This window comes from Syngnathus scovelli, chromosome 21, assembly GCF_024217435.2.
Source record: "Syngnathus scovelli strain Florida chromosome 21, RoL_Ssco_1.2, whole genome shotgun sequence".
NCBI classification, from domain to species: Eukaryota; Metazoa; Chordata; class Actinopteri; order Syngnathiformes; family Syngnathidae; genus Syngnathus; species Syngnathus scovelli.
The window spans coordinates 5,525,424-5,538,102 of record NC_090867.1 but is presented as its reverse complement, the minus strand read 5'-3'; the positions used below and the strand labels follow the sequence as shown (position 1 = coordinate 5,538,102).

At 42.8% G+C, this 12,679-nt stretch overlaps 1 protein-coding gene across 7 annotated transcripts in view; it reads right to left on the bottom strand.

Annotated features, from left to right (window-relative positions):
* Window positions 1-12,679, bottom strand: part of bahcc1b (BAH domain and coiled-coil containing 1b) — a 70,782-nt gene that overhangs the window by 24,789 nt on the left and 33,314 nt on the right. The window contains exon 1 of one of the 7 annotated variants that reach the window (XM_049759532.2): window positions 1,014-3,301. The exons of the other annotated variants lie outside the window; for them this stretch is intronic. The gene's annotated coding sequence lies outside the window, so the exon portion shown is untranslated. Of the gene's footprint in view, window positions 1-1,013; window positions 3,302-12,679 lie in introns of those variants that run through there. 7 annotated transcript variants of the gene reach the window in all.

Here is a 12,679-nt window from a genome sequence, read left to right as displayed (position 1 = left end):
GAGAAAATGATAGACTCACTGGTCTGTCTGTACCTCATCTTTTATGACATACAACAACAGCAGCAAAGAAAAAAAGGTCTTATAAGCTACGCACTCCATTTTTGAAGTTACGGCCATCTTAAAATGTCTGGAGAAGACATAAAAGTTCATGTTGATGAAATAAGTCAATAAAACGTTTGATTTCAAACACTCGGTGATATTGATTAGCGCTCTAAGAGTTGAAATGCTTAGCATTCCGGCGCGGCGGCCCCTTCTTCCCACAGCTGTTCTCGGGTCGCAGCTCCACCCTTCCCCCTCGTCTCCATCTTTTTCCATGTACTTATCTTGGGCCCATTTTGCCCCTCTTTCCTGTCACCTCCCCGCCTGCCCGCTCAGTCTGTTTTATGTTGGCGAGTTGAGGAGAAAAAAAAAAAATCACATTTGCCCGCTTCCCCTGGCCCACTGATATGGAAAATCATCTGAGAGACCAGCCGCTAACAGAAACCTTATTCCCGTCCGCTTGCTTTTTTTCTCTCTCTCTCTCTCCCCACCTCCCCTTGGTCTCTTCCTGCCCTCTGTTTCCGCTTTTGTTTTATCCCGATCCCAACATTCCCTTTCCATCTGTCACCGTTACATCCTCCCGTTGTTCCTCCCCCCCCTCCCCCGTAGTTCCGAGCCTAAACGGCGAATGATGAATGCGAAAACGGCGTGCGTAAACTGACGGGATATGTCGGAGGAGGCCTGCGTGAGACGCAACGATGAGCTAAACAAACGCGCCCTAACCCCACTCAGCCAGGCCTTTGTTCATCACGTCAACCGCAGACATGCATGCACATGGCAAAGGAAATAAACGCATGCGTGACCCGAGCGAACTCGAGATTATGCGGTGCGCGTTACGATACATGTTATTTGCTATAAACGGAAAGTGCTGTCTGAGAAAGACGCTATATTTGCTCTCTATAGTTTGTGATTAAAGTGGAGAACGCGCGGCCCACTCTCCCAGATGGCATCATGTGATGGAAGCGTGTCAATACCGTCTCGTTGAATCCTCCCATCAGATGCTGACAAACCAAGACGGCAAAAATTAGGACGTTCTGTTCGCTTTAATTCCTTCGGCTGTTCTGACAGTTTGATTTGTTGCTTTACGCTTGACAGTGACGCTTGACGAACGTTTGCTTGCACGGGCGGCCGAGGCAAAGTAGTCGACCAGGTTCAACTGCTTTGCAAATTTTTGGTGTCATCCCCACAAAGACTTAATTCAACTTTGTTGGCCTCCCTTCCCAAAAAAAAAAAAATGTTAAGCACTACTGGTTGATTTTGAATTGAAATCTATGCGCTTGAAGAAAAATTGTAATAAAACCATTTTGGCCTTTTTATTTAACTATCAAGGCTACCTCAGTTACACTTGAGAACAAATCTTTATCGGAATATGTCAATTCCAAATTTGATTCGTTTTTTGATTGCGACCCAAAAGGTTGATGAGAAACTTTCGAGCGCAAGGCGCATTGTACTTAAGTGCCCTCGGTTTCACAGGTACAAGGCAGCCCTTTTTTTGACGAGTGGCAATTTTAATTAAACGCGGTTCAATGAGGCCACGCTGTCAGTTTAAAGACAGTAGAAGGATAAACGCTTTAAATGCAAAAATCCGGGGAATGTGTCAAAGGATGAAAAGCAGCCAAGGTTAGCGTCTTATTTTTGGATGATAACAACTCTCTTTTCTCGCATTTATTTTAAACTACTTGTAAAAAAAAAAATATGTGCAGAATGTTACTTGAAACACAAAACAAGAAAAAAGAAAGAGGTGGGCGGAGGGGGAAAAAAAAAAAGAACCTGCGTGTTGCACGTCTGAGCAAAGATCGAAGGTGAAAGCTAACTGAGAAAATGAAAGATAGCAGTCCTGATGGTCACAAGGTTTCTCACTCATCTGTAGAGAGAGGAATTTATTTGAAAATGTTAAGCTTAAATTCATATTATGTTTAAACTGAATCAGGCAATCACAGCAAATCTGAAATCTATCAAATAAGTATTAGCCTCTTGTTTTATTTTCACTTACACATTCCACGTTAGCTTATGGGTTAGCATGGCTTTTTGTCTTCTCTTTTTTTGCTTCTGTCAACACACATCTATATGGAACTCACTCTTACACACACGCACTCACTACTGAAAGACTCAGTCTGTACGGTCCCAGTGTGTGTGTGTGTGTGTCAGAGGTTCTGACTCTCGTTAGTTTGGCTGCTACGCCTATTGCCGTACACTTGGCAACCTCTCGTCAGGCCGACCCTTTCATAAGCCTCCAACCACCAAGGGCCCTGGCAATGAGCCTTGAGCCAGCGTGTGTGTCTGACTCCGTGTGTGTATGAGTCTCTCCGTGCGTGCGCGTGTGTTTGTATTTAGTGGCAGGAGTCAAGCCAGACCTTTCTGATCTATTTTGACACCCCAGAATTGCACAAGTGACAGGGCTACTCAAACAAGGCGGTCACGGAAGGCTCGAAGACGCGCGCACGCACGCACACGCGCACGCCGGCCCGTGGGGGTGCAAACACATTCAGTGTGTCAATAAAGGACTGAACAGTGCTTACAAAGAATATGTTCGCGGGAGCGAGAGGAGTCCTTTTGCTCGGCAACATTCAGATAGCATTTTCCCTTCTGCTCTATCTTATTATTCATCAACTATTCCTCTTGACTCATTCATGTCGGAGTAAGCGGGGAGGGAGGGAGGGAGGCGCGCAGGCAAAGCATGGCGTGTCATCTGGGACGAGCGGCTGCACTGCATCACGTTACGGCAAAGAAAGAGGGGAGAGAGAGAAGACGGAGAACGGAGGAGAGAGAGTGGAGGGGGAAAAAAAAATGAGATGAAAGAGCAACAAATGAGAGATTTCCCTGCGAGGCGCATAAATCAGCAGACTATGAACAGCAGCTCAAAGCCTGACTCCCAGATTGCGGACCAGAGTCTCGCCACACACACACACACACATTAATACACCCTCACACACACACAGAAACTAATGTCTCTCCACACACACAACCAGCTAAGATCCCCAATCTCGACGGCAAGCCCCCCTACAAGACGCATCACCTGCTGGCTGGGAGTGCCTGCTCATTACACAAAGCAAAGAATCAATCATAAAAACGGACTCGCAGGTTGAATTCAATGAAGAGAAAAGGCCACTTTGAAGGAAAAAAAAAAAATTCTTCCCTTGACAAAGGTGAAGACAAAATGCTACATCAAAATATGAGTAAGAAGGAAAATGTTAAAATTGCTCAGCACAGACTTTTTGGATGACGTGCACGACCACCTGAATAAAAAGTCTACACACCCCAAAACAAACAAAAAAAAAAATCGAAATATTTTTTTCCAGCATTAATGTGACTTAAAAGCTGTACTACACAAACTGATTATTTAAAAGTCTTTTAGAGATGCCAAGTAAAAAAAAATGAACAAAACAGCTTGGTTGCACAAGTGTGCACACCCTCATACAATTGGAGATGTGGCTGTGCTCAGAATTAAGTCTCGACAAGTAGCAGACTGTTAATATTTTTATTCTATTATATTTAATTCTTTTTTTTTTTACTAAACCTAATGGAAATCCTTTCAGAATTTAGATTGTAACAAACCCTGCCATTGGTTAAAAAAGAGGTGGGCTACAAAGGGACGTAGGGGGGGTATCAAAGAACATCGGGGGAATTTGGAAAGAACGGGTCATACAAGACTGGGTCGGATTGGTATGCACACGCACACACACACGCGAATTAGAAGCATAAGGTTACAGATATATTTAGGAATGGCTTGGTAAGAGTCAATAATGCAATTTCATCTGGAGTGCCTGTGTGCGAGCTTGCTCTGGGAGTTCTGGTCCCTCTCCGCTCGAACACACCCAATCGAATACGCTCACATGCACACAAAGACGAGAGCGATGCGTCGGACGACATCCACCTGGAGGTCCAAACGTAAAGCCGTCGGTGACAAAATCCAAGTTTGACACATTTCGAGTTAATTAGAGCACAATCCCAATTCAAAACCGTGTTCTGTGGTGCTGGATTACGTCGCCGCTACGCCTTTAACATGTGTTCCTCGTTACAATTACAGCTTGAAAAACTTTGGTGCAAAAATATCGCTCTAATTGCTCTTCTCTTTCTTGTATAAACATTAGCCAGAAATTTTTTTCTTCGGATAACACAGTCACATTTTTGGTGACATTTTCACACGCGGAAAAAGATCTTGCCGTCAGCTGGGACATGCATTCGCAGAGCCTGATTTGTAAAAATAGAGCATATTAAAAGTACCAAAAAGCGTCTCCAAATGTTTTTGGAGTCAAGTCTGTTCTCCAGAAGTGCTCAATTCTACAAGAGTTTTGGGAGTAGTTTCATGTGAATAAGATAAAATATTCCTATATTTGTTCCACATGAGTGTTTGCCATTCACTTTTATAGTGAATATAAATGTTAAAAAAAAAAAAAAAAAGTCTACACACCCCTATTCAAATTACACTTGACCTGTAACTGTAAAACTCAAAATTTGAATTATTTATATATCCACTGGGGAAGATTATGGGGACAACGTGGGAATTAAAAAAGAAAAATTGAAAAAATACTCAATAGTCCAGTTTTATTTTTTTTCCACTCATCTGGAGTATGACAGCCAAGTTGTCCTTTTAAATTTGCCTCAGTTGCTTGAAGACATCATTAATCAAAATTCCACAAAAACAGCTGAATATGAAGCAACTAATCGATTACCATACTTCTCCACAAACACTCGAATTGCCTGAACGGGTTCAAAAACACTTGATTCGAATTCAGTGTCAAATAATTGTTCTAGCCTAATGAAGACATCTGCCTCAATACTTTTGCCCCAGTCGTAATAAAATAGTGGAACCAAAACCTACGAGCTCATTTTCATCTTGGGCTGCCAATGCCAGGCAGCATCCACTCTGCTTAAGTGTCCTTGGGCAAGACGTCCTGCCACGTCTGCTAAGGTCAATTACCCAAAAGGGCGTGACGGAGGGAGGGGTCAAATATACATTATGATTACAACAGAATACTACTCCTAAGCCATCCACGCCACTTCTACCGATCCTACACCTCCGGTCACAGCGCAATATCACCCAACCAGGATGTGTGTGTATGCATGTGTGTGTGTGCTTACTGTGTGTGCTTAACCGCAGCGCTCCGTATCAACCTCCACCATCGTGAGTTGAGGGGTTGTGGTTCCTAGAGAAGCACTTTACTTAAATTAGACTCTCAACGGCTCCACACGCAGGTGTCAGCCTCAGCATGCATGTGTGGATGTGTGTGTGTGTGTGTGTGTGTGTGTGTGTGTGTGTGTGTTGCCAGTGTGCACGAGGAGACTAAACAAGACAGAGGATCGGCAGACAGCGAGCGCAACAAGGGAGCGAGCAGAGAGGGAGACGATTGGAGGCTGTGATGAAGACAGAGAGATGAGAATAACCTAGTGTGACCTTATTTCTGCGCGCCATTGCCTCCTCTTCTCATATGCCTTCATATTTACGGAGGAATAACAAAAGATTATTGGAGAGAGTCATTGAGATGAAATTAAAGATGAGATGAAGAATAGTGGAGGGTGGGAGGAAAAAAAATAAATTAATTCTAAATTCTAGTCAATTAATAGGAAGTCAGTCAAAATTGTGAGCTCAAAATTTCAAGGCAGCATACCGGTAAAATTTGAAGTGGAGCGGTTCTACAAAATCGTTTTGGGCTTTTCTATATTTCAAAATAAAGAACTAATTATCCCTTGTATTGTCCTCCAAGTTACTTTAACTGATTTAAATGTCACCTTCAATGTCACCAATTTATTGTCTGAAGTTTGGATTTTTGTTTGAGTCAGAAAAAAATACAAGGGTAGTTTTTTAAAAATGTGTGTCACCAAAAAATACAAAAACCTTCATGATTTTATGTCATGCTGATTTTTTTTTTTCATTGAAACTCTTTTATAGTAGGTACAATATGTGTCTCGGTAATTGCATTTAATCAAAAATATGCACATAATTAACTTGTAATGACATTGTGGCTAAGGGTAGGATGAAAAGCGCCGCACAATCAAGTCAACCTTAGCCACAAAATTCGGCACTCTCCAACAATCAAACGACATGGCTGCATTTACAAAAACAATAACGCTCTGTGATGACAGGCAGCAATTCATAGAATGCAAATTTGTGTTTTCTTTTTGTTAATACCGCAGCGAGCTGTTTTTGACATTTTGCACCCGAGCCAAAGAGCAAACTCCCTTCCAAAGCTCCTTTACGCTACTTTAATAATTAATCGATTAATCAAGTTATTTTACAGATAAGGGAGCGTATCAAGAAAAACACAAAACATTTTTTTTTTATTTTTACAACCGCTATTTCAAAACCAGTACTACACGAGACTTTTTTTGTCATATATGCAAATGAAGAGTAATGTGCTTCAATCATTTATTTATTATTTATTCCTATCCATACAGTGATAATGGGCTCCTCTTTACACCAGCCAGAGCCTCACTTCCTTCCTCGGAGTGCCTATTAAACCGATTTAAGAGAACGTCTCCAATAGACAACGTAAGCGTCACTAAAATTTCCCAGTTGAAAGACCAACGTAAACTTCCTTACATTTTAGCGCAGATCAGCAAATTATGCGTCGCTTGTGAAATACTTGCCACACTTCTTCATCGTATGACCTTTTTTTTTTTTTAAATCCATGTTTTGAATATATTTAAATCAAATTTCAGTTGGCTTTGCAAATAAGGCTTAAATGTTGGAAAGGATAGATGATTTTAATAAACACACACACACACAGCATGTGTGTGTTTATATAGGCCAAATCAGACTCCATACATCAAGCATGCACGCATTCTTCCAAACATTACAAAAACACAGATCAAAACGACCGAGAAAGACACTGGGCGGTTATTAAAGAGACAAGAAGAAGAAGTGGAGACACTTTAGCGGCAATCAAAGACCCGCACAAGTAAAGAGGGACTGAAAGAGAGAGAAAGGCTGCGAGACACATGCCGAAGTGGAGAGTTTTGCTTTTAATCAGGCCCGATCCAAAATTTAGACAGGCACACGTAGAGGCACAAGGAACCCCGGTGGGATTAGGACCTCGGATGCGTGTGCGCGTGCATGTGCGTCCCCGCGAGACTGATTAGCCATGAATGACTGATGACGGATCTTTGTTGTTGTTGATCTTTTTTTTTTTTTCTCTCTCTGAGCTCTCTAGTTGTTTTTTCCCCATCACTAGTCTGCGCGAAGCGAGGAGATACGCAAACACACACACACACCTACACATACGAGCTCCATGTATATTCAACAAAGGCTTCTGAATATACTTAATGCTTTCATGTGTGTCACTGTGTAACGATCCATGCTGTTCCACACAGCTGCTTCTCTCTATTTCTGATACACACACACACACACACACCCAGCCACGTATTACCTATTTAATATCTACCTGTCTGTCACACCAATCTGTTCCGTCTACGACTATGGAGAAACCTCCGGCATCGTGGAGGCTCTTTAATCCTCACCTCCAGATGAACCTCCACCGCCCCCCCCCTTTCCCTCTATCCATCTGAGCCCCTGACAGCAAAACAAACTGGACATAGACCCGCCTGAATGGGATCCATTATAATATGAATGGAGCAAACAGCTGAAATGAATGAAGGAGAGCGGCGCAACACAAGAAACGCATCAAACAAGTCCACTCCAGTGTCTGCGAGTCAGGATCTAAATGTGACCTCGAGATGGATAAAAAGGCCGGCTAGTCTCAGGTGTAGCCCGACGGAGATAAGGTGATGGCTTTGTGTGTGTGTGTGTATGGATAGGAGGCTGTGACATCATCCGCACTCCCCCGCGCAAAGTAATGTCGCCTCTCGATCACATGGCATAAGCAAGGGGATTGCCTTGACCCCGAAGACAAGAGCCCATAAAATAGCGGTGACTGCAAACACACACATACACACAAATCTTTTCATTGATTGTGGCACTTACATATCAGAAAGGAGACGGTCATAAAAAAAAAAAAAAAAAAACACTTTGCATTGCAGTATTAAATAAATAACTACAACGGTCTTTGAACGCTTCTTTTTTACTGGCCTTACACTTGAAAAGTATTCTTACGATCTGACGAGAAAGAGTCTGAACTTATAAAGCAATATAGGTGAAGGTGTCAACAGGAACTTATTAAAAAGTATTATGGCCTACGTGCCACCTTATAGGAAAAGAGGACTTGGGGTGTGAGGGAAAAGCATATTGTAACATAATAAAATATTCTACATTGGCAGCAAAATACTATACTAGTATAATACCATATATACACGTATACAGTGCCGTGAAAAAGTTTGTGAACCCTTAGGATTTTACAATATATTTGCACTTTTTTTAAAGAAATGACGGTGACAAGTTTACAAAAGTGTTACAGGATATTGACACAAGGCTAGTTAGCATTGACACAAATCTGCAAAACCCTGTTTTAACAGGAAGCATAAGAAAATAGCAAAAAAATCAAAACACAGGTGTGAATAAGTTTGTGAACCTTTCCACCTATAGAAGTTAAAACTGACTGTGTGACATGTCTTTCAATACTAGATGACTTCGGGTAATTTCATGTGACTTGACAGACCTTAAAGCCACACTTGTTGTATACGCACCTGAATGTACTTGTCATTTAGTAGAGCTATACCTGCGTGGACACAAACATTACAAATCTAGCAATGGGAAGATCTAAAGAGCTGTCTCCAGACCACAGAGGAGCAATAATTGCAGCTCACAAATCTGGAAAAGGTTACAAAACCATAGCCAAAGATCTGCAGCTACATGTTTCAACTGTAAGACAAGTGATTTACAAGTACCAAGAACATGGAGTAACTACTTCACTTCGAAGATCTGGTCGTCCAAGGAAGATAACAGGCAGAGCAGAAAGAGAGATGGTGAGAGAAGTCACTGATAACCCCAGACTTACCTCTAGAGACCTTCAGAAATCTCTCTCAAGCAAAGGAATTGAAGTTCATGACAGCACCATCAGAAAAAGACTGGCTCAGAATAACCTTCATGGAAGGGTAGCAAGGAAGAAGCCATTACTATCAAAAAAGAATATTGCAGCTCGGTTAAAATTTGCTCAAGAGCACATAGGAAAGCCTCAAGAATTTTGGAACAACATTTTATGGACTGATGAATCTAAAATAGAACTTTTTGGCCAAAATCAAAACAGATTTGTTTGGAGACGACCAAACACAGCTTATCAACAAAAGCACCTCATCCCTACTGTAAAACATGGAGGAGGACGAGTACTCGTATGGGGCTGCTTTGCAGCAGCAGGACCAGGGCAACTTACCATCATAGAAGGAATCATGAATTCCGAGGTTTACCAAAATATTCTGGAAGAAAACGTTAAACCGTCTGTAAAGAAGCTCAAGTTAGGAAGAAACTGGATGCTGCAACAGGACAATGATCCAAAGCATGCAAGTAAATCAACATCGGAATGGCTCAAAAAGAAAAAATTCAATGTTCTGGAGTGGCCCAGTCAAAGTCCAGACTTAAATCCGATAGAAATGTTGTGGTCGGACCTGAAAAAAGCAGTGCACCAAAGAAAACCATCAAACCTTGGACAACTGAAGCAGTTCTGCAGGGAGGAGTGGCCCAAAATCTCCCCAGCTCGATGTGAGAGACTCGTCAGTACTTACAAGAAAAGATTGCAAGAAGTCATTGCTGCTAAAGGAGGTGCAACAAGCTATTAACTCTGACTGTTGGCAAGGGTTCACAAACTTATTCACAACTGCGTTTTCATTATTTTGTTATTCTTGTGTGTTTATAGTTAAAATATAGTCCTATTAATTTGTATTCAGCCATAATGGCAATGTGTCACCATTCTGTAACACTATTGTGAACTTGTCTCCGTTATTTCTTTAAAAAAATGCAAATATATTGTAAAATCCTAAGGGTTCACAAACTTTTTCACGGCACTGTATATATATATATATATATATATATATATATATATATGTATATATGTATACATATATATATATACACATATATATATATATTATTACTATGTATATATATATATATATATATATATATATATGTGTGTGTGTGTGTGTGTGTGTATGTGTGCATGTGTGCGCGTGTATGTGTGTGTATACACATTTTTATTAGACCCAAGCTAAAAAAATATATATATATTTATTTATTTATAGCATTTGGATGCACTTTGTCACATTCCACCAGTGACCATGTGCAGTTGAGCACGAAAATGAAGAAGTAAAAAAAAATAAAAAATAAAAAATAAGGAAATGATTTGAAATTGAGACAGAGATTGGAGGAGAGCGTTTGGGTGGAGAGGAACTAGATGTAAGAGGTGTGTGGAGGGTGAGGGGGGTCAATTGAGAAGAAAAGAGAGTGACAGCAGAGTGTAGCGCAGGGAGGTGCGGGGAGAAGGTGAAGGAGGAAGAGGAGGGAGCCCTGAGGACCACTCGAAAGAGAGAGGAGCAAATGCGGAGCGAAGGGGAAGTGAAAGAGGGAAGCAGAAGGAGAGGAAGAGAAGAAGGAGGAGGAAGGGCGAGCATGTGGTGGAAGAGGAACGAGGCGGAGGGGAGGGGAGGTCTGGCCTGCGAGAGAAGTGGGGAAAAAGGGGGGAAGAGGAGAGAGGAAAAGGAGCACATGGACCGAGAGAGTCTGGCACTTTCCATTCACATGCCAAATCATCAGATGGCGGCGTGCGTTCACAGCCCCGAGATGTTGAAACCGAGCGGGCCCAACTCCCTTCATATCACCACCGCAGACAATAAGCAGCTGTTCACATGTTGGATGCGAGTTGGAGGCCAGACAAAAGTCTTTCTGTCCTCCAAGCAAACGTGCCTGGGAACAAACATGCTCTCCACTCAAGACTTTGACATCAAAAAGACTTGCACTCAATATAGAATTGTGTTTCGTGATTGGATGAAGATAAGTGGCACATTATGCGCCGTGATTTCGGTTTCATTTTTTTTCCCTTTGTCTAAATAAATTTGGAAGATACAGTAAACCTCTGTTTGCCCCGAGGGAGGGGGAGGGGGGGATATGTTAGGGACCCGCCTAGGTAAATTTACGATAAATTCCGCAAAAGCATTTTACATATGAAATTGCATTCTATAACATTGCAAAATCACTTCATTCCGAATTTTGACAATATGTGGAAAATTGAGCGCGCACAATAAATCCTTATTTGAATAAGCAGTCGATTGTACACCCCCATCTACGCGTCTCCTGCCATGACACTCTGCAAAGTTTTTGTTGAAATTGGTTAAGAGGCTTACGTGTAATCCCGCTAACTAACAAACAAATACGTACAGTATGTTTGAACAGAAGTGAGTTGACAGTTTGCCGTGTCCAATGGCAGCTCAGCTGGCTGCAGCCTCCACCAGCTGTCCCCTCCCCACGGGGGGTCGTCTTGCGCGCCGCACCCGGGACGTGCCCCCCGTGCCCTGGGCGCAGTCGAGACCAGCCCGGTCTGTCTGAGACGCTCAGCCGTTGCTGACTCATCTCACATATACACCCCCCGTCTCTCTCTCTCTCTCGCTTTCACTTCCTGTCACTCTTGAGAGGTGGCGGAGACGCCAGCCCGAGGAGACGGGGATGGCGGCCGGCGGGTGCCGTCAGGCGATTGTAATCCGACTGGATTACCAACCAGGTGGAAACATTCAGCCTCCTCCTTCCCTCTGCCGTCCCTCCTTCGTTGCCATTCTCATTCATTTTTTCCAGCCTTTCCGTCTCCTTTGTGCATTTCAATACGAGTACACAACGATGCACTTTAGCTGACTCATCCTTACAAACAATACACATGCATTGTCCTTCTCCCCCCCTCAAGTCATGCGGTTAGAGTGGACTGAAAAGAAAAGCACACATTTTGTATTTTGTAGAATATTTTAAGTTTGACCAACTTGAAATGATAGTGAGCATAACAAAGTAAGCAAGTTGTTTGCTGCAAAACAATTTGCTGGGTTGTTTTTAGCGTATAGCTATGAAAGGCTGCCAATGGGTGCTTCCATACGCCGTGGAGGAATGGTGAATGGAGGTGCGTCTCAAACATGACCGAGCACGAGGAGCAATGGGGTGCGTCGAAGGGAAGAAGGGGGGGGGTCAACACGGGGAAGAATGAGAGAGTGAGAGAGGGGGGGAAAAAAAACAAGAGAGGTGATGGAGAGGTTATCTGCTCCTACAGAAACATTGCGATTATGGTTTATTACTTTTTCAAAGCGCGCACGCAGTTTCCGATGTGTGGCTGTGTGTGCAGCTGCAAAAAAAAAAAAAAAAAAAAGCTTTTCTTTGTGTGTGGGTGTGTCTTTGTAGGTCACACACACGCACACGCTCCCACACATCCACGGTCATGTAAACAAAACTGCTGTCTGGGAAGTAACCCACCTGTTCAATGACAAGCCGTGCCACGCCCTCCATAATACTGCACACCTGTGCTACTGCAGGCAAAAAACCTTCTCATGCACGTGCACGTGCACACGCTCAGCCACTGCCCAGGGCTAACCATAGAAAAAGAGAAGAAAGAAACTAGAAGAACAGCACAGGGGAGGAAAATGAGGGGGCAGCAAGGCAGACAGAGACAAAGGCTTGCTTCCCATCCTTTCTATCAGTAATCACAACGCCTGTGTAATATCATTATTGGGTTTTATCAAATTGGGGGGGATTGGCGGGAGGGGTCTCGGGGCGTTGGTATGC